This window comes from Anopheles merus, chromosome 2R, assembly GCF_017562075.2.
Source record: "Anopheles merus strain MAF chromosome 2R, AmerM5.1, whole genome shotgun sequence".
Taxonomy (NCBI): domain Eukaryota; kingdom Metazoa; phylum Arthropoda; class Insecta; order Diptera; family Culicidae; genus Anopheles; species Anopheles merus.
In genome coordinates this window covers 9,479,859-9,501,550 of record NC_054082.1, presented here as the reverse complement: position 1 = coordinate 9,501,550, position 21,692 = coordinate 9,479,859, and the positions used below count along the sequence as shown (strand labels likewise).

The following is a 21,692-nucleotide window of genomic DNA, read 5'->3' as shown; positions in this document are numbered from 1 at the left end:
AAGGCTCATCTTTCACACTGCAGTGCTGTTTTGTGCGCCGCTTTCTACGAAGCACATGCCACTGCTAGGGACGTGCCTTTTTTGTGCCACACATTTTCTGCGAGGGAAACAAAATCTATCAATTTGCTTTTACATTTTAACGTGAAGTTGATGAAAATAGAGCTCCACCAATATAAACTGTTACGTTCGGTGAGTCTTATCGATTCGAGCGCGCAGGAGTGTGACCTGTTTTGCTCCGATCCTAAAACCACTTTGCAAATGTTGCGAACCCGAGGACCGGTAAGATGGTGAAGTGTTTGTTGATGCTGCCGGAACCATTCCCGGAACAACGTGCCCGTTGTTCCGTTCCGATCGCTGCAGGATTGAAATAGAATTATGCAACTAATTTTGGTTGAGTGTTTGAGTGGCACGGTTTTTGTAGGACTCAGAGTAAACTTTTTTTATGCTTCCGTTTTAGATAGCAGTGTTCGTGGACAGATAACAAAGGTTAACAATAGTCGGAAAGCTTCCAAGTATGGATGTAACATAGAGTCATGATGTAACAAAGGTTCATGATGTAACATAGATTTGTTTAAACCAAATATGTGCGCCTTAAAACTAGCCAAAGGGTTATCCCAATTTTCAGACATTTTTTTTTGCAAGGACAATAACTCCGGCAAAAAAAACACATTTACCCCATGTTAACCGTGCCGTGTAAAAAATTCAAAGGCAAACAAATACAGCATCAAATTATGCACGGATAGGATCTGTTTGGAATACGCCTTACAATAACATAACGACGACGTTCAACGACATTACAAACATCAAGCTGGCCGGAAGCGTTTTGTGGCGTCCCATCCAATGGTAGCATTCAGTAACTACCTCCCCCGGACAGCAGCAAAAGGCAGAAACAAACGAAGTGAAAACAAAACAGAGCACCACAAACCGTATGGAAAAGTTAGATAAACGAACACACCGCACCATCGAGCCAAGTTCAAGCGTGCACAGCGCGTAGTAACAGGCAAAGGATTATTGAGGTAGCCGGGCCTGGTTTTGACAGTTGTCACGCAGGAAGCTGCACGCGCTTGTGTCCTTTGCCAAGGGCTCGTGTGTACGCGGCCGAGTGGTGTGCGGCGATTCTATATCCTGGAAATTCAAGTGTCCTCAGAAGTTTGATCTCCAGCCTCCGATTGGCACCCGTTGCGGATGATGGCACGACACAATATGGATGCGGTTTGAGTTCTGGAAAAGCAGACCCCTCACTCTCCTTTACTGGTTGATTTTTTGACAGCTCAAAGTGTCAAAGTGGAGCTGACGGGAGGTCGACGATGTTAAAAAGGGTCAGAGATGTCTTCCAAGCGTAGCCTCCTCCCGCTGCGTTGAGTGGTTTTCGAGGGCGAAGGTCAGTCTGCAAACACTCACACGGATTCGCACTCCGCAAACACACACAACTCCACATCCACCACCTTTTTTGGAAAGCTTCCATTTCTTGCAACGATTGTACGAAGGTGACGAATATTGGGAAACTTTTCCACAGCCCCTGTGATCTATAAAGTGACCTTCCCAGTATTACGGCATCGTTTGCGGTCTGAGAGAGATGAAATTGTTTCGCTTGTCATACCCGATGAAGAAATCATCATCAACTCTCCTGATGATGATTATGAAGTTTGCGTGGATGCTGAGGCGGAGAGGTAGTGCAACTGGTCCGGTCAAAGTTGACCGTCGTGCTATTGTTAACGATTTTATGAGCTTCACCGACTGCCCCAGCCCGACAGCCTGTCCATCGACGGTTGGGTCAAGTTCTTCATAAATAATCGAGTAATATTATACCACCATCATGGTCCCATGATGTGGACCTTTTTCTTAACTTTTTTATCAATTTTCCCAACCAGCACATTCTAAATATATATAAACCATCGTACTGTTCGCTTTTTGGTTCTTCGTGTTGAAGATTTAATGCCTGAAATGATCAAAGTACCGTGACACAACACAACGCCATAGGTACGAAATGGAACCGGATGTGATTGACGAAAAAAAAAACTGCCCGAGACCGATTCGTTCGAGAATGTGTCGAGAAAATTAGATTAAAACTTTTACCTATCCATTGGCAATGGAAAATCGAAGAGCTCACTTTAATAACGATGCCTCCTAAACACATACTCCTTTTCGTTTACTGAAAACCAGCGCTATCGTTTAAAGTACAACAGCAAGTTGACTGGAGCTTTTCAGAGCACGGTCTCATAAAACGGGAAGCTTGAAACGATGTAAAAACGCGATCGGAAACCATTTCTCTGAAAGCCAATAAGGAGCCATTTTTTTTTTCAGACGAAAAAGGGGATATGTTGAGACAGGCCGCAATTTGATTGTGTGGTAGTTTAATTGGATTGTGTGGTAGTTTAATTGGATTGTGATGGACCCTTCCCGTAGCGGTAGCGGAGGCGCACGTGCACCAGCACTGTCCCGGGTTGTCCATTTTTTACGGGATAAGTTCGGCCGATCCCAAGTAAAAGGATCGTAAACTTAACCTTCACCTTAACATGGCGCTCTTATTTTGGTACCTCTTTTCAGAATGTTTCAATTTCGCAACCAATTCCAAATAAAACCCTTTTCCGTTGTAGACTTGAAATGAGATTGTAACAGGCAGGATTTTTTTATATGATATAAGTTTTTATGCTTTAGTTTTGTCCACACTACACCATTGCATATTTTGCATTTAAGATATAGCATTGAATTATTATATTTTTCAAGTTAATATAAATTTTATTCAATAGTTTCATAATTTAACATCTGCAAAGCGACTGAGAAATTGTGTTGTGTAAAAAGCAATCTTTTTTTTATTATTCCATCTCAGTATAACACCCAGACAGAAAATAATTGCCAATTTCTGAACGCATACAACACCATTGAGCGTTTGTTCTTTCTTTCTATCGTCAAGGTCATGCACAATTCCAAACATGTGCAAACCGGTGATTGATATTGTACGTCCCGTTGTTGCAACATCATGCATCGCCATCCAACCGAGGGCATCGGTCCAAACTACATGTCAACCAAATGCCATCGACCGAGTCAAAATAACCATTAGAGCTAATTAGTGCATCTCTCTACCCATTGCGAGCACAAACCCTTGGCTTTTACTGTATGTGTGTGTGTGTACATTGTAAGCGCCGAGTGCATATCCGTGAAAACCCGCGACGGGTTTGTTGCATTGTCGATCGATTTTAACCGATGATCTCTCGGTCGGTCCAGGTTGAACCCAACCGAACTTAAGGGGTAATCGATTTTCAACACGAATGGATGAACAAATGTAACGAACGGCAGGTAGTTGTGTAATCTCTCCGGCCAGAACAGCGTCAGTTCTAACGAGCCAATGCGATGCAAATTAATGGCAGTGCATCCATGCATTATCCACTGCATCTGTATGGAGGTGTTGTGCAATGGGAGTAATTGCATTTAATTGAAAGTACAGCAACCGAATGAACATGTTTCATCGAACATTTCCATTCGCATTAAACAATTCTCAGAACAGAACAGGAACAGGGCGTGTACGAAAGAGTGAATGTGGGAGAGAGAGATAAATAAAGAAAGAGAAACAGAGAGAGATATATAGAAGGAGAAAGAGAAAGAGAGAGCGATAATTCAGCCTCATTATCACAGAGTAAATCCTATTCAGAGTTAATATACGAAAAATAAACAGACAGAAAACATTTCGGACATTTCGGTGGAAAATAACTGAGATGGAATAGAATGAAGCCTGCAAATTCGAGCATAATGGTAAACACAGATGGTTTTGGATCCTATTTTCCGGTTCAAAAGCTTGACAAGCCAGTTCGTGTGTAATCGGATTGTGCTGACGATGGCTTTCCCATTTCACAACAATCGACACAAACATTTGAATTGTTTGAACGGTTGAGCTTAATTATTGCATTGTTTGGTTTTGTGCTACATTTTGGGTTTTGATAATATAACACTAATATTTCCAATATTACTTAATAGATGTACTGTTGTCATAACAAACAGTTTGCAGCATTCTCTCGTGTGAATAATATTGTGTACCGGTGTCGCATAATGCATAACACTGAATGTGAAAGCCATCCACAAAACGAACGCATATCTGTGTGTAGCGAATTTTTCAATATTGCCCGACGAGAGCATACTGCTTGCTACATTTTTTTGTTGTTTTTATAAAATTGAAAAAAGTATAGTTAGTATTGGCTCTTAGCTTAGGGCAAAGTATCCAACAACGCACGCGAACGAAGGCTCTTGGTGTCCCTTTGAACATACATTATAATCAATATCAATACACTGGATTTTAAAGCTCTCGAAAAAGGGTAACACACGGCAAAGTACTGTGCCGTTGGGAGGTTACATTCATGTAGGGCTATTCGCCACTCCACAACCACATACACATCATGATGGCTGACGATGGAATGGAATTTCGCACTGCGGGTTTACATCCGACCGCGTTTCCCTCGAGGGTATAAAATGATCCCCGCCAAATGGAGTAACGGTAACGCATATAAAAATGCATCGAAATGTATTTGTGAACTTGTAGTAAAAAAATAATATTACAAACAATCTGCTGATACATGATCCCTTGCGATATATAACTCGATCATGATTGAGGGCAGATATTAATGAACCGTGTGACGGCGAATCCAAACTTCCTTTATTATGCTTTATGTGTTAACAATCCATGTGGTGGAACACACTTCTACAGTACAATGAAGTAGTTGAAATATAAACTTCAATATAGTGTACTACAATTTTAAATATTTCATCAAACTGACGAACCAGTAGGGACCTGTGCTGCAACTTCAAATGATGCTATGAACGACGCACATACGCAGTATTGTTCTGCACCGACATATTTCATAATTACAGTCCACCCGATCAAACCAAAACCTCATCAGTCCACCAGCCGGAATGTGCTGGGTCGTGTACCAGCGTACGATTAATGAACTCCGCAACGAATGGCTCATGCATTCTTGCGTATGGGAGGAAGGGTTCGGTCCAATGCATTCTTTGTGATGGAATTTGCAGGCACGTTGAGCTGGTGCGAGTGGTGAATGGAACAGGCACGAGGGAATAGGTGCACAGCGTGTGGCATGGGGAAATTCTAACGAAAATCAATCACACTAATGAAGTTCTAAGCCACAACACGCACACAACGTTTGCCATCCAGCACGACGATCCTGGCATTATTTTGATAATACTGCAGGTATACGTTCCTTTTTACAATATTGTTGTTGTTGAATATTATACCAATATGTAAAAGTTTTCTAGCATATGGTGTATTTTTATAAGCTATAGCTTAAGCAATTTTTAGAAGAGCACTTACTTTGACTATACGAAATACACTCCTAAAATTTTACAACACTCTAGCGCATGTTGGACTCACATTTCCATTGTCCATAAATATCTTCACCGTGCCTGCAAGCGCACCAAGCACCATCCAGACGATGCGACTGTACACATATTGCTTGCAACAACTATCCAAACCTTTTTAACAAAACAACGCAAACACTTTGCAGAACACACGTCCCACTCCCCTGCTCTCGTGCACCGTATATTTGTTCGCATTAATTTGCTTTCCCAACGCAATCATACACCGTCCGAAGCGCACCCGACAGTGGCTAAAGCAGAGCGATACACAACAAACGCACCCTTTCCTAAACGCACCACGCGAACGACTACAGTACCGTTCGGCCAGTCAGGATGGTAGCGATTCGATGGGATGTGTCCCATCCAGCTAATCCGCAAACCCACCCACATGGACGACACCTGGTGGGATGCAATGCGAAAACAGCGCCCCTCGACACAGCCCGTCAGCAGCGGCAATGCGTTTGCAGAAGCGCTGCCAGTCTTCTGCGCCAAACCTTTACACCTCGTTAATAATGCGCGTAATATGTACGTGCAACAATTTATCGCCGCCGGTGGTCGACCGTCTAATTGTGATCGTAAAATCTTGCACCGGTAGTAAGCGGAGGTACCTGGGGGATGTGTTTGTGTGGGAGAGGTTCCCAAATCTCATCACCACTTGATATGTCGCACACAACCACCACCCGGTTAAAGCATCCTTTCGGGAGTGGGGGAACCTGAGTGCCGGCGCTGGTGTTGGAGTTACCGAAAATCCGACACAATCCACTTCCCCCCACACGGCAAGCTTATCTCGTTCCTGTGCAAGCAACACAACTATGCACACCACCAGCGATTGGAGGAAGTTCCGCCCAAGGCGGATGAGGTGGCGTTGTAAATGCAAAATGGACCAGCGATTTATGGACAATCGGTTAGCGCAATTAAGCGCGAAACCTATTACGTTTTGGCCGGTTTGAGTCGTCCTTGGGCCAGTGGACGCCGAAGGGCAGAGGACGTTTGTGGAACTGGACGAGCGAATATGAATAAAGTTCTCGAACAACGAGGGTACACACCCGTCCTTCCCGGGGGGTCCGTCCTGTTTTCCACGTGTCGGGTTGTCTCCTCAGTTCGGGTGTCCGGGTAAGTGCCTTGCACTGGTCCAGCGCGAAGAAACAACAACAAACGGCCCGTGGTGTCGGTGGCGCTGTTCTTCCCCTCACGGCCAGAGGCAGGGAGAACAGAGCGCACGGACGTCATAGGCCATTAATTGGATAAAGTAAATACGTTTCCAAACAGCAATAACACTAACACCCGGTGATCAGCAATAATCAGAACTGCACCCGAATCCAATTCTGGCCGGTAACGGCCCACCATTAACGATCGGTTTCACCTGCCCAAATATAGAATTCGGTGCGGCGGGTGCGGGGGGGGGGGTTCGTTTGGCGGACGCGCCTGTCAAACATTGACGCACCACTTACTTGAGGGAGGGGACGACAGTTGAGCATGGTTTTGCTATTCCGCCAAATGCGTATTATTTAGCGGCGCATTCATAGACCAATATCGACTCTTACTGTTTGCCCGCATTGTGCTACTTCTTTTATGTTCTGACAAGGTTGGGGCGTGATTTTAATAGTCAACCGTTAGCAAGACAGTGCTGTTGGAAGTGCTTTAAACAGAACAGTTTGTAGGTTAAAGTTAAAACGCTCAATCAAAATATCAATGTTAAAGAGATTCGAACAAGTCCTAAATTGCTTACAATAGTGTCTAAAGACATCCAACCATAGGATTTTACCGTGACAGCATTTTAAACATAACCGATAGCGCCATGGTGTAGCCTACAGCTATCGGTAATTAGAAATAGGTATAATTTCGTGTATTGTCATTTGCACACATCAAAATGGGCAAACATAAACGGTGCAATGTCACATCAATGCTCGATACAATCTAAACGGTAACGATCCGATCTGACCAACCGGTGGTAATACAACCTTCCAATTATGTTAAGATTTTTTGTTGCTATTTTCCTCTATCCTCTACCGCAAGTAAACAGAATGTCCAGCAAAAACACACACATACAGTGTCGTATCTGCGCCGTAACTGCTCGCCATTTTCCAATTTGGCCAAAATGTCATTAAGCGTGGTGAAATGGATTCGGGCAAATGTGTCTCCGATGGGTTGCGGGTGTGAAGGTGAAGCCGGGTTTGCCGAACGCCATTACGGAAACGATAAATGTTTATTTGCAACTGGTCTAACGCCTCGCAAGTCGAAGGTGTCACTCAACCCGACCACCGCCACGGTCACGATCCGCCCGCCACTGGATGCGGTGCGCCAACTTCCTCTCCAACTGGTCGATTACTGTACAGGTCATCCGCGATCGCTTCGCACCGTGACGCAGCGCGACGGTGCGAAAACTGTAAACTATAATTGTCCACTCAATTATTAATTGCTCGTCCACGGCACGGGCTGTACACATGGCTTCTCGCACTGTCCCCAGTGCCTTGCGCAAGATGTGTATTGTAGGTGTCAGCCGTTTGCACGACACAAACTGTACACTTGTGCTAGTACATTGTTCCGTTCCGCGCACGTTCGATGGCGTATAGTTTGTTGCGTAACGATTTGTGGTACACGTTTCGTGCACAATAGCGATGACATTTTTATTTGGATTGCAATATACTTTGTAAGGTGCAATTGCAGGACATTTTTTTTCAAGCATACTGTATTAACAGATGAATATCGTTTCAATCGAATGGCTTGTGTCATCACTTCTATTTCGAATATATTTCAATAGTTTGAAACCTTAGTATGAAGCTGTTGAGATCGCCACAAAAAAAGATACAGTAACTTAAAAATGGTGATCAAAAATTCGCATGTAACTACAACGGCTGCAAAGAATAACTACAGCACAGTTACAAAACGATTGCTATCTCTTCAACGGGGGAAATTTCTTTTCCAACCTTTAATGCTCCTTCATCGTCTACTTTACAGCAAAAATAAATATCTCTTTACACCTGCCACTTTTCAACTGCCAGACCAGGTCGCCACGTCGCACGGAACCAGCTGTTTAAATAACGGCCCTTTTCACACAAGAATGACATTAAAGTCAGCATCAGCAAACGAATCCTGACTTTCGAGTTTTTTCCAGCGCATCAGTGGGACCGAACCGATCCGGGATCAAAAGATGGGAATCGGATGGTGTGTTTCTACCATTTCCGGCTTCCCGTAACATTGTCGATTGCTCAGCAGAGCGAAAGTAAGCACCAGAAAGGTGCTAAATGGTTCCATTTCTCATCTCACCAACCGTCGTCCTGTGCCCGGGGACAACACTCCGGCGGCAGTCGTACCCGGAGGGATTCGTGCTGCATGATTGTTGGTCCTATTTGAAAACATGTGCAAAAAAAAAAACGATAACTGTGCCCGAAACCAGAGGATAGACACTTCGCCAAAGGAACAAAAGCGTTCACTCAAAATATTCAAAACCATCATCCTCGATCACATCGTATCCGATTCCGGCTTTGCCGGCAGGTTCCATTCCCGTCCATATGGACGACAGACACCGAGTGTGTGTGTGTATTTTTGCTTAATCCAACATTTGTTTAGGGTTTGCCTGGGTACACGCTAGCAGGCGGGGGCATGGGATACGGTTTGCTTAAAGCGAAATCAACCCAAATCAACGGGTCTGTCTGTCAGCTAAATCCTTTCCTGGTGTTGTTCCAGTTTGAGCGGGTGTGCTTCTTTGTATCTTCTCAGTTCCTCAAAAAAAAAAAAAAAAAAACGGATGTATCTAGTGCTAGAGGTTATCTCCATCGTCTGGCACCCTTTCCTCATTGATGGCCGTAGCTTCCAGTCGGTTTCATGGCACGGGTGCAAGCGAGAAGCGTTTGGTTGAGGCCAGCTGCCAAAATGCTTTAAAACCATGGATGGATTAATGTAACGTTCCAATTCCGAAGCCATGGTAAAAATGGTTGGAGACAGGCTGAAGCGAGGGTTGAACACGGTACGCTTCATCGTTCACCGGAATTGACTACCAAGGATCGTGCCGAAATTGGAGCTTTGCTTATGATTAAAGGAAAGGGCGTTGCGTTGATGGCTGTACACTGCTGTTTGATTTTAATGTTCCAGCGTGCTTGGAACGGCTTTAATAATGGAGCAAATCAATCTTAAACCAATTTCAGTGTTATCCATTTGAGGAAATACATTTAAATATTTAAAAAAAATCCAAGTCTTTAAAAACCCTAATAGAGAAATTTCACAAAAATAACAAACACCATTTCTGCGAACTCTGCGCCTACCTGATGTGTATCGTAACAGGTTGAAGAATTCGGCCTTTTATATCATGCGCGCTAGGATTTATATCAAAAAGAAAAAAATATATCAGCGCTGCTTATCAGACGCATAAACAAACATCATACCATCCCAGATCGAAAGGCTACACAACAGTGCGCGATGGAACGTCAACGGAATATTTTACCCCGTAACAAAGCAAACAAAGCTTGCAGGCATGTTTTCCATGCGATTTTTTAGTACGTTTTTGCACATATCCACCAACCGATGCTTTGACAGTGACTGTTGCGCGTCGAATGCTCGCAACATATTATCGCCGCTATCAGTCAAGGATTACGGATTTAGCATAGGATAATCGAACGTATCCTCCACCACGCACTGCAACGGGGCTTTTAACCGGTTGAAATGGTTTTTATGTTCCGTCGCCAATCTACGCTCTACCTGTTCACCTGTTGTTATCTCGCAAAACCCATTCAGCAGCATCGCCAGACAACGACGAGATTTTACACCAGAAAACACATAAAAAAGCAAAAACAATGCTTCAGCATCGCACCACGTCTAACAAGTAACAGCTGGGACGCAGTGAACACGAGTTGATGTGAGTGCCAATTTTACAACTGCAGCAGGGCGGTTGTACAGTCTGGTGATGGAACAATCTTACGCTGACCTACCTGCACAACCTCAGCTTTCTGCTTTCTGCCTTTACCATTCCCCTCGACGGAACATTGTATCCAGAACGCTCTGGCGACTCATCAGGTTCAGGTTTCATTTTTTACGGTTTGTAGCAATCATGAGATGAATATTGATCACCCAGCTAGATCATCCTTTCGTGAGCAAAAACAGGAGGATGTTTTTCTTCACATTACAATTGAAGGAAAAGAGTTCAACAACAACAAAAAACCCACCTTCCATATGATTTGTTCTGGTGGCTTTTCCCGCTTTGCGCAGCGTGAGCGAAGAGCTGTGCCCGATGTCTTGTTCTACTTTATTTATTTCACTGCTCATCTTTATGCATAGGCTTCGTCATCGGGATGACCCCCCTCCCCCCCATGGTGGAGGTGGTATCGAAACAGTTACCTCATTCACGTACGCCCCTTCCAAGTGTACAAGCGGAACAGAAGGGAAATGGGAGGAGCTCGCGTAACGACTGGGAGTCATGAATATTAACACATCTCGTAATAATGCGGGTCCAGAATGGTGCCTTTTCCGATGGCGATGGCTGGCACGGATTGCATACTGCCTGGGAGATGATGATGGATTCATTTGCCATTCCGTACAGTTCGATATTGCTACCAGCAAAGATGCATGGCATTACTTCTTTGCTAACGTTTCAGCAATTCACTTTGTATATAGATAACTGGTTTAGTTATGCTAAGGCAAAGCCTACGAGCTATTTCATGATATTTTGAAAGCAGTAAGAAGGCTCTACCTATCAACGCAAAAATAATTTAAATTAATTTCTCATATGCTCACTCCGCTCAATTACTTACGTTCATACTGAGTGATGTAAAATTGTGTGATCAATCGTTGTTGCAGTTCCAGGAACAAGGTTGGTTCCGTCATACATACCGTACTGTTATGTACGGTTTCTCAGAAGCAAACAATGAACGAAGTGTTTCAGGTTTGCAGGAAAGTTTATTCGACCGAGACCAAAATGCACAGTGTGTGCAATGCTGTCAACGTTCGTTCCAAAAGTAGTGAAACTAATTGTAGAAAGAAGCATGTGAGCAATACAAAAATGATGATTGATGATTAAGATAACTTATCATTATTATTAAAGCAGCGTAAAAAAAAACATATTTCAAAATTATTATTCCCTAAACACAACTTGTTGGCGTTTATGTTAACTTGTTATATTGCTCTAACCCATACGTATGCTTTGATCTTCGTTTTGTACATGCTGATCGATTCTAAACCGCAAACAAGCAGACTATTGCTGTCAAGGACTATATGAGCCAATGTCTTTTATCTGACATGGCAAACCATTGTGTTGAGACTGCTATTGAATTCAGCCCAACGATACTGGATGAAGATGATTGTCCTAGCAATGCCAGACTCCGGACAAAAGCTTCGATCTTGCAAAACTATCATCCTCGCTTTTGTTCTAAACGACATGATTCCGGATGCTGCATTACTAATGAAACAGGGACCATCGCTTTGCTTTAGTTTCCAGGACCCTGGGCCGGTATAGTTTTACCGAATATATCGACTCAATTTACCAATACCAAACCCATTACTTTTACACTGGCAGGTACACACGCTTGAAATACGAATCAACTCACTCAGATTATTGTTAAAGCCGCTTTCCTTTGCCCTCGGGGGTTCTCCACTCCGACCAAATCCGGCCCATCGGAAACCGGGTGGTTTCATTGTTTGCGACACAAAACAACCCCACATTCTCTGCTGTGTTTCAAAGGCTGTGAAGAAAGTTGCCGTCTTTAGAAAACCACTCAACGCATCACACGTTCGCAGCACAAGAGTTTCCGATCTTCTTGCGTGTGTATGCGTTTCAAAACATTAAAAAATGGTTTCAAATAGAAAGCCCACCTTCCATCACGCTGCCTCAATATCGCAAAAGTTTCTTACATTGAACGTGGCGACAGAAACACCAATGACGTGGGCGGCTTAAGCTAAGACTGTACCCCAACCATACAATCCCATACGGCGGCCGCAATGGTTGAGAGCGTTCGCTTTGACAAATGAATGTTGAGCCGCCGGTACGGAAAAGCGACAAACACTGACGATGGATGGGAGCAAGAAAAGATTCAACACATCACAGAACCACAGCCAAGGGCATCAATGCACGGGCGTGTTGGTGCTGTTGTGTTAGGGTTCAGTGAAACTCGTCCTCTGGTTAGATGCTCTCGGTGTTTTACAAACTTCCTTTCAGTTAAGTCAACTGAAACTCTACCCAGCGCCCCCAGTTTGCATAGAAATGATATGAGACAAAAATGTTAGGAAACAGAAATCTCCTACAGGTGCCTGCTAGATAACGATGTCTAGGGAAGTGAGGGCGTCCTACACACGCGCCCTCTTATTCTTCGTTAGTGCCTCTCTCTCTCCCTTCTCAATCCTTCCAGTGATGAGTACCTTTCACAAGTGCAAAAATACATGCTGATGCTTTCTATGCCGTCATTTGTGAACCATTTCCACCCACAAACAAATGAAACGGACCTTAGCAGCTTACCAGGGTACCGGCAAGAAGCGCCAAGACGTCAAACGTAAAGCTTTGCAGGCGTTTATTTATCTTGTGCTGGCATATGCGAGCAGTTAAAGCAGTGTAGATCAATGTGGAAAGTTTAATGTTTTTGTTTTTTTTTTAATCCCACCCCGTGCGAGGCAATGCATAAAGGAAAAGGGGATTATTTAACTAAACACAGAACATTGTGTAGCATAAAATATAATGCACAAACCTTTGACCAACCATTTGGTGTTAAGTTAAAAGCTTTCAAGTCGTTCAATAAAAACTTTTCCCTAACATAATTCATGAAGAGTATTACCAGCAGTTTTTTAATCAGAAAATGTATCCAGTCACATAATGAAATCTCTCAAAACAACAAAACTATGTCAAACATTATATTTTACCACTAGCCACATACCTCCTTAACCCTTCATTAGTCATTAAAAACTATGTAAACTAACAAATGTCTTCATGAAAAAGCAAGTGTATAAAACATTTCAGACATCAATCAACACACTGTTCCTGAACATAGTTTGCACTCTGAGAGCTTTCATACCTCAACAAAATTTCATTTTTATTTCCCTTTTGCTAGCTCTGCTTGGATTTGTTTTTCAGCAAGAGCAAAAAACAGATACAATAAAATTCCTCTAAAGCTTCGCTCCACAATCCGCTTATAATGGGGGAGGATGCTTTGGAAGTCAACCATCCCCCCCCATCGGAATTCTGTTCAATGGTGCAATGATGCGTGATTCTTTACAAAAATAAATGAAATAAATGGAGAGAGAAAGACTCCATTCCTCGCAGCGCTTTGCAGCGCAAGAAGGGAACGAATTAAGGTGGCAATTTGTCTTCGTTTTATTGCCACGTACACACACACACACACACACCAGTGTGCACGGCAATAGCATCGAAAGTTAGCGTGGCCTCCGGGTGGCTGTTTTCAATTTGCCCATTTTCTCCCCAAAACGCTTTCAAGGCAAGCGAAAATAATAAAATAATATAAAATGAAGCGGAAGCGCGAGTTCGTTCACTGTAAGCAGCGTAAAAAATTGCTCATCCGAGCCACAAAAGCGAAGACGATTTAATGCTGGTACAAGAATAGATTTTTTTTTTGTGTTTCGGGCACCGTAGAGAAGATGATGGAGTTTTTGTTCTCTTATAGCTCCCACAACCGTTCGGTCTAGTATGCAAAGCTGTGCAACTTAAAAAAGATAAAAATGAAGATGCAAAAGGCGCGTCCCACTTCGGCCAAAACGGGGATGGATCAAATCGATTAAAAGCTGATGCGGAAATAGACTCAATTGCTTTCAATCGGTGACTTTACACCATACCTTTCGGGCTGATTGTCGTCCATCAAAGCGCGGTAACGTGCTAAAAGCCAAAACGAGTTGAGCCGTAATTGAGCGGTCGCGTTTGTTGAAAGCACGATTCATTGGTTCGGTGTGTATGTGTGTAAGCTCAAGGAAAAGAATTATACAGCAAAAAGTAACTATGGATATTATTCGAACAAATGATTTGCTTAAGTGTTGAATCATCTGGCAAGAATGCTCTTTGTGGGTTTTGTAAGCTGGTAACACAAAAAAAACTCTCTCTGAAAGGAGTCGGGATAAAATGATGTTATTCTACCACTCGGTGATACTGTGTGCTAATTTGCGTCTGCTCTCACGTTCACTTCACAAAAAGGCACAGTACGAAACCATTCCCAGCTATGAAAAGCACTCAAAACTAATTGACTTCCGGTGTTGTTTATACCTGTCTGCCCCTAAAATTAATCAACCTGTTCGCGTGAACGTGCGCGGGCGCCTTCTCCCGTTCAATAAAAAAGCTTCCTCCGCAATTATGAGCGAGGCATGGTTGAGTCATTTGAATTTTAAGTCTCGTCCGCTTCCCTCCCACCAGCCAGAAAACACACACACAGGATGGACAGTTTCGTGCTACAGAAGAGCCTCCGTGCCACAAAAATAGCCTCGTTAAAGCATGCTAGCGATACTTTAAGCCACCGAGCCAAGCACGTACATCCTGTTTGCTGTTCGTGTGTGAGAGTGTTTGTGTACGTCTGTCTGTGTGTGTGTGTGTGTCAGGGCTGGAAAATGGCTTTGAAAAGCATGACGGCAGCAGAGAACTTCTTGCGGCTCTCTAATGTGGTCGCCATCCCCAGAAACAGCCGAGGGAAACAACCAAACGCTTCGACCGTAAGCTACGCGATTTACCACCACCATTTTTGCCACTTGCCGATGGAGTTGTACGAATCCTCTTCTGACAGTGATAACCGCGTGAAGCACTTCACTTCACCCCCTGGGATGGGGGTGGGGGAAGCGAGCTCCCGGAGGGATGGCAGTGTGCGGGACGTGTACCTGCGGATGTAACGAAAAGCTTCCGTAGCCCATTCCCACCCTTTTTTTCGTTGAGCCAGTGTGCCGGACGAGAAATAAATCATAATTTAATTGAAATTTAATCCTTCACGGTTTCCCTTGCGTTCTGTGTTCGTTTGTTTGGAAAATTTTACAGAAAGAAGCAGGCAAGCAGAATAATGGAATCAGGACACCTTCAAATGGCATACGAAGGAAAATGTTACGCTATTGTTCCATAGACACTTCGCTGCGTATGGTATCGAATCTCATTCCGTCTGACACAGAGAAAACGAAACATTACGCAATGATCTACTTTTTCTGCGCTTCCGAAAACATTTCAAATAATTCGAATATTAATTTCCCACAAATGCTCTTTTGTGTACACGTTAATCGATTAATTTTAATAGCCTGCATGGTATAGAAGGTATTCAACTTCCTACCTGTTTGTGTTGGTGTTAAACCACAACGTTCTCAAATTTCTCATCTCAGCTCATCAAACAATATTTGCGTGTCAAACAAACACGCGATACCTTTCTGCAAACAAAAAAAAAGGAAAGGCAGCAAAGTTTAATCGTGACTCGTGTACAAGCCATCAATTGACTGTACGACTGATTGGCGCGCTGAGTGCGTCTTCTTCTTGTGCCAGGTGCGATGGTTGAAGGGTTTCCCACTCATTGAAAATCGATAAAACTCCAACCAAAAACCGGTTGAAATCTCAAGCTAGCAGCGGTGTGCCTTCGATGCATACCTCCACCAGCCACTCGTACGGCCTCCCAAGTGCTTAGTGACTTTGCTAACTGGGTGAGTGTTGTTAAAACACTTTTCGAGAATCAATTTCCGTGAAAGTTGGAAACAAATTTAGCTCACCTTGCGCAGTCCCGGGCTGTTCGGGGCAAAGTTGAACTCCCCGAACCAAGCGGAACCCTGTTACGTCAAACCCCTTTTGACTGGAGAAAACTGCCTCGAGTTGTTTTTTTTTTGTAATGGGTTTTGTTTGTGATTTACAGGATTGCTTAGGGAAAGCGCTACCACTATTCAATAGAAGGCTCTGTCTATCGACCGTTCAATTAAACGCAAGAATGAATGTTGATTCAAGCAGTGCCAATGCGTTGAACAGTGCATCGAATCTATAATCCATCTATAGGAAAACTGAGAAAATTGAGTTTTATAAATTCTTTGCATTCCACAACCTGAACCGATACATACATGACGATGGAGTAAATCAAGTTTTTTTTTCTAGAAACAAGGTAATCTTTGCTGCCATTCAACACGGATTCAACATAAGAAAAAGGCATGTAGCAGCCATTAAAGAGCTAATCAACACCATTTACAAGAAAATCCAAAAATAACATTAGTCCTGGGGTTCGGAAGTTAATCCGAAACCGATTCACAACACATCCTCATGTACACACAAACACAAAAACACAGCACCAGTTCGGCAGCTAGAGGCAGCAAAGGAAAAATGTGCACAAATTACCGCTAGTCATGTCATTAAGCCAGCTCACAATCACTACCTAAAGCGAAACGAAACATCGACACATCCTCCTACGTTGCTCACGATGGGGGTGTAGCATTCGGGATTTAGCTGTCCACGCTCTCCCTTGGGGTGTGCCGGCTGGCTATACCCTTCTGCATTCTTTGACTGTCGATCCAATGACGTCAGTAATTGTGTGTGTGTTTGTGTGTAGTATTATTTGGGAAAACAATAACAGGAAACAAAACCTCCCTTCAAACGCCCTTGTATTCTGGAAGATCTATACATGCTACGAACCTTCTGTAATCAGTAGCAAACACTAAATCACTGAGAAATGTATAAAAAAAATAACATGACGCGATGCAAAAAAAAAGAAAATGGAATGCTTCCCGGAGATTCCGTCCCACTCCATCAGGAGCCTATTATGGACGCCCCTTTATGATTAGCAGTTTAGGAATTTATCGCGCTATTTTCGTGCCTAACATTTTTCATTGTTTATGCAACCTTCGATTCCTTCCATTTTCTGGCACTTGAAAATGTAATAAAAACAGACTTGTAAAGGTATCGATACTTTGGTCGGTACAAAAAAAACAGTTTTAGACGCGTCTCAAGCCTTCGTGAAACGTCATAATATGGTGGGGAAGAGGGTCTGGCGTTTTGTTAATTGTTTTGGGTCAGCAACGTTATTTAATTACCAAAAAAACATTTCAGTGCAATCACAATCATTTACTGCTATTTATCTAATTTACATTAATTTTGCATTATTTACTTACTTTTTTGTTACTGTACAATCAATTTAAATCCGTTGCGAATCATCGTAGTTTAGTTTTCATTTCTCTGCAAGTAGAAAAGGCATATTGTTGACCGTTAGAACAGATTATCAAACCCCAGCAAAGGCTAATATTTATAGTATTTAGATCACGGACAATATTACCAGCATTCAGTGAGCAAAATAACAAAACAGTAAGATACGAGTTTGATCACAATTTATTCGAAGCAACACAACACAGCAACGAACGAACAAGTAATCAACCTTCCCACGTATCACGTAAATACTTAAAGAGCCACTGCTAATTGATTGGCACGTGAATGACACTGGCGATTAAATGTCACTCCCCTTGCACACAAGAATCAATTAATTTTCTTATCGCTGGTCAGTCAACATCTCTGGCTGTGAAAGAAATTCCGGCTCTATCGACATTTCTTTATCCATCAGCTACTGGGAGTCTCCATTTGTTCAGAAACACCATGCGTCTCCATCGAGTGCGCATTTGTTTACGCCAATAAAACGAACAACGGGCATCACATTCATTTCACGTTTTGCCCAAAAACAAACCCAATTTAAAGGTAATTTAGTCTTGATGGATTGTAAATCTTACATTTTTACTGTAATATAGGAATGTATAGCATCCTCAAGTAGCGTCTTTCAAGTTTTCATGAAAAGTAAGCAAGTGACCATCATACCTAGAAGAAGGGTTGATAAAAACCTGCACAAAACCTGACGAACTGAAGGGCGAAGTAAACCTTTATTAAATCATCCTTTATAATTTCCCACGAAAAGCACCTGGACGCTGCCCATCGGAAAGTGAACCTGTGTGTGTGTGTGTTTTTTTTTATGTTCCGTTTTTGCTCACTAAACATCCTTTGTATGAATTTGCAATGAAACTGGGTTTTAGAAAAAAAAACAAAAAAGCAATACCGCAGTAAACCCGATTGTGGTCAGACTGTTTTATGGCATTGGTTGAAAACAAGCGAAGAAAAACATCGACCAATTTCATGCTTCAACAATCGTTTAGGAGGTAATATTGTGAATGGTGAATGGACCTCTTTTCGTATTTGTTCGCATCCCCTTTTCACAGCGCGATAGCAGCTGTGAAGTTAATTGAAGGATAATTGGTTCATAATTTGCAATCATTCAGGGGAAGTTGTTACGTCTTTCGTTTGCTCCGCGGGTTTGAAGTGAGTGTGTACAAAACGAATAGCAAAAAAGGTTGTTGATTTTTTGAAACATTACTGCCTGAGGGGTGGAAGTGTACGGCGTAATTCAAAAAGGATAATCGATGTAGAGGGAACAAAGCTTGACGATGCGTTGTGGCCGGTTATTGTTGGCTGCTGTGCATGGAGATCTCGTAAATAATAGCAATGTAATAAATAATAGCTTATGATAATTTGATTCTTCATCTTCATTATATACATAATTCTAATCTTTAGAACAATGATTCCCCCAACATTATTCTGTTGATGTAATTTCACTTTTCTTACAATGAAGAAGTCGTATCTGCAAGCTAAATTTTATGTGATTTCAAAGCTTTCAAACTATTCTTTCCTTTTTCACTTGACAACTTTTAAGCATTCTCTACAGTAGCAGCTTATATTTTCTGCATAGCATCACAACATCAACGCCACACAAACGGTGACCTAAGCAATAACGGATGCGCTGCTTTTCCCATTCCCTTTGCCCACCTGCACAAGTACCTTCTCTTCTTCTCGCGCCCACCGCTTATCTCATCATTGCACTCGCGATGAAAGCAAAACAGTGTCGGAAACTTTCGCCAATTGTCGATACTACTTAGGCACGGCTGGCATACCACCTCCTCACGCATCCCTACTTTTCCCACCAAAATATATTCTTTGTTGCTACCATCTTGCTTACCGTGGTCGTGAGCAAACTTCCGCGATCCGGTCGTGAGCGTGCACACCGTTTTCCCTCCCATTAAAAGAGGACGAACAGGTAGTTCGCACCAGGATAAAGTTTCGTTGCCAACGGATCACATTCCTCCTCTAAACGTCACTCAAAAAAGCTTGAACTTGTGGGCACCGTGTACGGCGTGGTGATAAGTTTGGTACGTTCTCGAGATGGTCAAAAGGTAAACATTTTCTTCGTGATGCTATTTTTGGTTCGTCGGGGCACAAGCGTGCGGAGTGTCTTGATTTCACTGCTGTGCGAAGGTAGTGTTTCATTCATCGCGGAAGTCTGATGGTGGTCCTGCCACAAGTTGTCCTGAAGAGCTATCGAAAGCCGTCCGAATAATTTGGAGCCTGTTTGGACTATCAATTGGAAGCAAAATACAGACCAAAGCCAACGTAAGACTCATGAGACGAGTTATGAAATAAAGGAAACCGACCAAAAATAGCATGTGACTAGGATGTAACTTTTAGGATTATATTATTAAACTCTGTTTTTTTTATGAAACATTACTATTAACAAATTATTTTTTATTTTTCAAACGTCCCTATCCTGATGAAAAGCAGTCAAACACCTAGATACGATTTCCTATAAGACAGGACCGCTATGCAATACTAGTACTTTACCACCTCACATCAAACAAATCTCCTGACAATCAAAGCAAATTTGCCCCACGCGACAAACCTCATTACACAGACAGTGTGAAATGTACGAGCGGGCTGCTTCAAGTTCGAACAAGACTGTATCCATTTCGTAGAAAATTCAATAAGTTTAATTTAATTTGACTCTAATTTACTTCCCCATGCCGAAGTCAAATTCTCCCAAGCGATATGGGTGGCTCGCCTGAAAAGCACAGGAGCTTCCTCAACACACACACAGACATTTGCATCACACTTTGTACACAACTACGCGACTTTTCTTCTCCACGGCAACTGACTTTACAACTGCCCAATGCCGCATATTTTCCCCCGAAATGTCATAACGCTCACGTCCGTATGTTGATCAGGTACGTTCTGGGCGCTTCTTTTTCGATCTTTTTTATTCTCACTCGCTTTGGCTCTTCTCACTAATCCATTCACGCCGGAATCTTCGCATCAAATTTAGGCGGCGTGTGTAAAAAATCCAATTTTTCGCCCAATTTGGTGAGTAAACTCGTGATTGGACGTGTTGCTGCTAGCATTCATGATTCACATTCAACCATCACTGCGCCTGTGTCAGTGTCTCTGTGTGTGTGTGTGTTTATGTCTCTTCCCACGGTACCGTGGCTTTGATTTATGATTCTTTCAAACGTGCATACAACAGCATACATAGCCGTTTTTTTCGTAATCAAAAGAATGTAAGGCTTGTTATTACTTCGCTCAACAGTAGCTAGCAGTCGTTTAAGGAAGCACAGGAAAGCAATAATAAAAAAAAAACATCCGAAAATAGACTTTGGCACATGATGCCAATCTGCGCAAAAACCCATGCAAATCTGTTCCGATGATCCCCGCTTGCCCGGGAGTAGTCTAGCAGCAATTATGAACCTTCAAATCACTTACACCGTCAGTGGTGTAGGTCTTGTCATATTCTATTAGCCTTTCGTGTTTGCTTTTTTCCTGGCATGAAAGCTCAAGAGGCGGAAGAATGTTGGAACGGAGAGCAAACAAAAACGCTCTGCACGGAGAAGATCATACGGCAGAGCGCTTTTAGGTTCCGACATCAAAGCACTTGCCGGGTGTGCCGGATACGGAACGGCCTTTCACGTGCATGTTTCGTTGCCTGGGGGGTAGTACTCGGTTATCCCGTACGTGAGGCGCCTTCGTTGTTGCTTGTTCGACCCGTAGCAGTCTCATTCGGATGTCGTTCTGCCGTGATGGTGCTATCAAGGTAGCTTATAGGTTTGCGTCCGAAACATGATTTTCCGTTACGCGTCTGAACCCTAAAACCCGTTTTTCTGCCAACAATATACACGATTGATTTTGAAAAACGGTCATCGATGGACAGAAAATGTAGTTTGTGAGCTGATGTTTGCTATACGATGCGTAATTTCTGTCGTCCTGCCTGCAGCGTAATTAACTTCAAAAGCAGCTTTTTCACTGCTCCCACCCCTCTCCGAAGACAGAAAGCGAAGAAACTTCGGAAATATTGAATTCAAATTAATATAAAAGCATTCGGCTGAGTGTTTTGCACAACACTCTACTAGCTGCTGCTCAGCCAAATGAAGCCATCTAGGCAGCACAAAATCGTACACACATCGTGCTGCTCCAGAACGGTGCTGCACGATTTAATAATGCAGGAAAATGGCTTTTGCGATGATTTTGAAATTTGATTTTGTACATTAATTTAACTTTCAATTGGCATCGCGTCTTCTGTTTACGCTTTCCACACAATCAGCCCAGCGAGCGG

At 42.9% G+C, this 21,692-nt stretch overlaps 1 protein-coding gene across 15 annotated transcripts in view; it reads right to left on the bottom strand.

The window, feature by feature from the left end:
* LOC121590819 (high affinity cGMP-specific 3',5'-cyclic phosphodiesterase 9A) overlaps positions 1-21,692 on the bottom strand; it is a 122,591-nt gene that overhangs the window by 23,763 nt on the left and 77,136 nt on the right. For 14 of the 15 annotated variants that reach the window (XM_041910841.1, XM_041910842.1, XM_041910840.1 and 11 more), the window contains one exon: positions 17,395-17,458. The gene's annotated coding sequence lies outside the window, so the exon portion shown is untranslated. Of the gene's footprint in view, positions 1-5,317; positions 5,670-17,394; positions 17,459-21,692 lie in introns of those variants that run through there. The other variant, XM_041910853.1, reaches the window with a different exon arrangement.